The sequence below is a fragment of the Triticum urartu genome, chromosome 1A, assembly GCF_056163025.1.
Source record: "Triticum urartu cultivar PI428250 chromosome 1A, HENAU_Tu73, whole genome shotgun sequence".
Lineage (NCBI taxonomy): Eukaryota > Viridiplantae > Streptophyta > Magnoliopsida > Poales > Poaceae > Triticum > Triticum urartu.
Genome location: NC_141873.1, coordinates 571,680,945 through 571,685,924, shown reverse-complemented (window position 1 = coordinate 571,685,924; position 4,980 = coordinate 571,680,945).

Here is a 4,980-nt window from a genome sequence, read left to right as displayed (position 1 = left end):
CCGTGCATGCATCAAGAGACACCGCACTCGATGCTTGAATCAAAGTTTGATCTTCCAAGATCGTGTAGTTCTTCGATCTTATGCTTTTCCAGTTTTTGCTTGCGATTGCTCAAACGCTTCCGCTTCGATCTCCTCCAATTCGTCTGCACAACCATGATCATCCACGCCGGCCTCCGTTTCATTGTACTCGAATGGTTCGAAAGGGGCTTGATCAATGTCAACCACGTTCGTGTCCAACAAGTTCACGAACTCGGTTGTTGCATTGTTTGAACCACCGCTATAGCGAACGATAACACACGCGCTATCGAGAATAATGGCGAAAAATGAAAGGGAATCGCCAAGACCGAAGGCGCATACCTTCTGGCCATTTCGTCGAACACCTCGCTCGCGGGGGGAGCGGCACCGTTGAACGGCATCGCCGGAGCACCTCCTTGCAGCGGGATGGAGCGAGAGGTTGAAGAAGATGGCTTCTTTGAAGCCGGAACCTTCCTCCGCTTTACACCCGCGACCTTGCCGACCTTCTCCGCCGCCGGCCGGGATCGCGCTGCCGCGTTGGCGCCCGGAGCGCGGGCCATCGCGGCGGGGGCGGCCGGATTCTCGCCCTGCACGACCACGTTGCCCTGCCGCTTGCGGGCAGGCGCGGCTTGGGCTTGGGCGACGGCGGCGGGGCCAACTTGGCCGGCGACGAGATCCGCCCGAGCGGAAGGGGCGTGCTCGACCTCGACGGTGACGGGGGACAGCAAGGGGTCGTCCATGGCGGCGACGGACGGCCGGGGAGGAGCAGTCGGAGCTTGCGGAGTGGGGGCAATGATGGCGGAGGGTGCGGAGAGCGGGAAGGGTCGCGCGGAAATGTCCCTCCCGCCAAATCTCGCGCGGGATAGGGGTTGAGCTCGGGTCGGCCTCCCAGCCCATGAAGATAGATGTTGGGGGAAAAGATTTGCCGCGTACTGCAAAAAAATTGTGGGCCGGGACGGGATGCGGAGTCTGCTCATGCAGATTTTCTGGCCCCGACCCGCAATTTGACGGTTATTTTACGGGCCGGGGTGTTTTGCGAGGTCTGCTAGAGTTGCTCTAAGGAGACTCTTATGTTCTTTGCAACTCTCGAACTAGAACTCGATGGCAAGTTCTTTTTGAATGAACGAACACGGCAACTATGCCTTAGCATTTTTTTTCCTGAATCATTTTTTTGAACTGCTGCTATTTAGTGCCACCTTTTGCTATATTCAATTTGTCCGCTCTTAGTGCATTTGTTTATGTGATATGTAGGGACAAGGACATCAGGAGAACTTTTTCACTGGTTCTTCCTTTTTTCTTGTTTATTTTTGCCATCAGGTTCATAGTAAGATTATAGAGATGTTTTCCCTTTATTTTTTTATCTGTTTACTTGCTTACAATACATAATTAAATGACCAGGGATGGTAATTTCAGACAAAGGGGAATACGAAGCTCTTTTGGGTCTGTGATGTGCAGCTGTACTTGCAGTTGCATTCCGTAAAAAGAGGTAGAGCTGACAAAGCATGATATGAGAATCATACAAAAAGTAGATGCAGGCATCAACGCTAGTCATGGCAAGGATATTCAACTCAGAGGACCCCACGTTGCAGAATGTGCAAATGTTATTCATATTTGGTGTGTTTCTACTTCTCAAAGATATATAATGTCGTGGTGCTCTTGACACAACGGTCCAGTGCTCCGCTCTCCCGCTCACGCACCGCCGTGCTGTACCCGGATGGAGGAGGGTGCAAGGAGGATCACCGGACGCGGGAAGGCCTTCACATCTAGGAAGAGAGGAGGTGTCTATGCAGTTCGCTACGATGGAAAAGCAATCCTCGAACAGTTGAACTGATCAATATGTACTGCTTGTCTTTGTAGTTTCTGCGTGCCAGTTTTGAACGACCTATTTCTGAAGAAGTTTCTGAACTTTCAACATGTCTGACAGACACTTAAGCGACTTGTTATGTTCACTCCTTCTGAATCTCCCGGAATGACCTTCTTGGACAGGGTGAGGAAAAGTGCATGGTGGTGGACATAAGCAGGACCGTGAACATGGAGGATCGTCAGATTTTCGAGCCACACCAAATTCAGTTTTGCACTGATGTGTATGCTTAACTAAACAATTTCCATTATTGTTAATTTAACTATGATGCAGAACAAGATGAAGGCTTGGACATGCCGGAGGAGTCCATAGCCAACATGAAGCACATCACGCTGCCAATCAACGAGGAGCATCGGTGACTAATTAACTATCAATCTTGTTACAAAAGTGTTCTGTAGACATAGTACTTCATGTGTTATGAAAGTGTCAAACACCATATGTCTTCATATGCAAAAATATAATGGAAGTTACAAAGATATTTGTAGTTATTTGCATTTGCTAATGTCAAATATAAATGCAGGGGTCTTCATGGTGACAACTATTATACCAAAATGTGTGAAGATATTTGCTTCCTGGATGGACAATATAACTCCATAGCCCATTATAACTTCATCAGCTTATAAGGTACAACTTAAGAAGTCGCCAATAACCACTACTACTTTTATTCACTTGCATCATTTGTTATCTCGTAGAATGATAGAAATATAGGGTTCCTTGTCAAAAAGAAGAATAGGAACAGAGGGTAGCTGAAGTAGAGGCATAAAACTGCCAATTATCATTGTTTTGTCTCAGTATGATTGCTTTTGAGATAATAAATGAAGCTAATAAGTCATGTCTCAAATTAATTTCCATAAGCATTCGGCGATCTGTTCGGTTGATCGATCGATTGATCAGTAGCTAGCGGTACCTATTTATTTTGGGTTGATGCATCAAGGCAGGCAATTTGTTCGGTCCGGTCTGGGAGGAGGCGATCGGCGGCGAGTCGACGAGATTCCCTGAGATCGTTGCGGCAGTTGTTGAAGTTTTCGCGACGCATGAGTTTTCCACCAAGAAAAGTAAAAGGAAGGAATCATGAGCGTCCATATGAGCCCAGGGTCGTTTCCAACACCAAGAACTAGGGGGCTAGGGAAATCAAATCAGGCAGAGACTTGGAGTCCAAGGGAGGAATTAATTCTCCGGCCGGCCGTCGGCCGATGGGCCATGTACTCCTAGAATCATTATTCATTCATTCATGCGGGTCGTCGATTAACCCTTCCTGTGTCCACTGGCATATGCCGTCCACATCGTTTGTTCACGCCAGCTTCAACACTGAGACTATTGCTCTAAGTTTGCTCATAAGAATCTAAGTCTTTTAGAGATTTTAATATGAACTACATACGGGTCAGCGTTGCAGATTCTTGCCTTGGTTTCGCGGCCAGTTTTCTGAAACTGCAGAGGATTTGCTCGCACCCAGCCGGCCAGCCGACGGGGCGCGCCGCTGGACGCTGGTCCCCGGCCGCTCTCAGACCGACCGACCGGAGCACGGCTCCGTTCTCATCACGCGGCGGCGCGGCGTCGCGTAGCTAGCGCCGCCCGGCCGGTATGAACGATCGTGGTCCATCGGAGAAGGCGATCGAGGAGGCGTCTGCTCTCCTGTATACAAACGCATACTGTTGCGCGGGAGGCGTTTGTAGTACAGCGAATGCAGGTCGCTTGTGCCGCCGCAGCTTTCGTGCGTGTAAACGCCGGGCGTGGGAACTCATGTGCCCTGTCTGTCTCACTGTCTGTTCCTCGATTAGGGTATAATTGCACGAGTGCAACAGCGAGTAATTATGTCCGTAGCAGTTTGTGATCAGACATTCATGTCAACAGCAACAGATCCACCGACGCTTTTTCTCGGGAATTGCACGTACGTGTTGGCAACTAGCCCACCAACGCATTTCCACAAGTAGTACGTCGATCATCAGATAGATGACCACAGAGGAATTAAGTGGGGATTGCAGCGGTAATAACGTACGTAATAGGCAGGGTGTGAACTGTGAGCTGCGACAGCAACAAGCATGGTGTAACATGGACACGCATCAACACGCTTACACACGCGGCACTGTAAGATCTTCTCCAACTATTAGTACTCCGTATCAGATACTACTACGTAGTACAGTATTCAACATGTTGGACAATAAGGGGGTGTTTGTTTCCATGAACTTTTTTTGTGTAGGGACTAGAAAAAGTCCTTCTTAAAGACTTTTTTATCAAATGGGAGGAATTTTTTAGAGACTAAACTAGGCATTTGGGACTAAATGAAGAAGACTCTCAAGGAGAGTCTTTTTAATACTTTTTGGGACTTTTGCAACAACGCCCCTCTATGCACCCATTGGCCCGTCATCCCATGTTGTTTTTTGATTGTTATTTTTTTATATACTAGGGGCAACATAGTCATTTAATAACCTCTAGCAAGGGACTAGGGATTTTTTAGTCTCTGAAAACAAACAGGGAAGGTCTTTTTAAAGACTAGAGACTTTTTAATTGAGACTAGAAAAAGTCCTCGGACTAGAGAATCAAACACCACCTAACACACTAGTGTGGAGGCCACGCTGACATGCATGCATGCTGAATTTTTTTATACCAGTGCAGTACTTGGGCGGCCGATTGATGGCAGGCGGAGGCAGGTGATTAATTAGCCTCCTGCTAATAAATTATTTGGAGACTAATCCACGAATGGAAATGGAACCATCGGTGCAGGCCGGGCTACAAATATAGCACCAATGGCAATGGAGGGCAAAGGAGACTTGGAGTCCAACAGTCCAAGGGAAGGGAGGACCTTACTCCGTCCGTATACGTCCACTCCCGCTTTTCCAAATAAGTCGCACCGTGGGTCCCGTGTGTAGGGTAGCGTCCACTGGCAGACTGATCGACGGTCGTCGGTCGCCAGTTTCAAGTTTCGACCCCGGACCAGACTGATGACTGATCGATGCCAGTATGTTCAACCACACAAACCTAAACAATCTCCCGGACACCTGATTAAGGCCCTGTTTGGTTCATAAGTTCTAGAATTTTTTTTTAGTCCCAACTTATATAAGTCCTAAGTCCCTAAAAAGTCCCTACCTGTTTGGTTCCTGGGACTT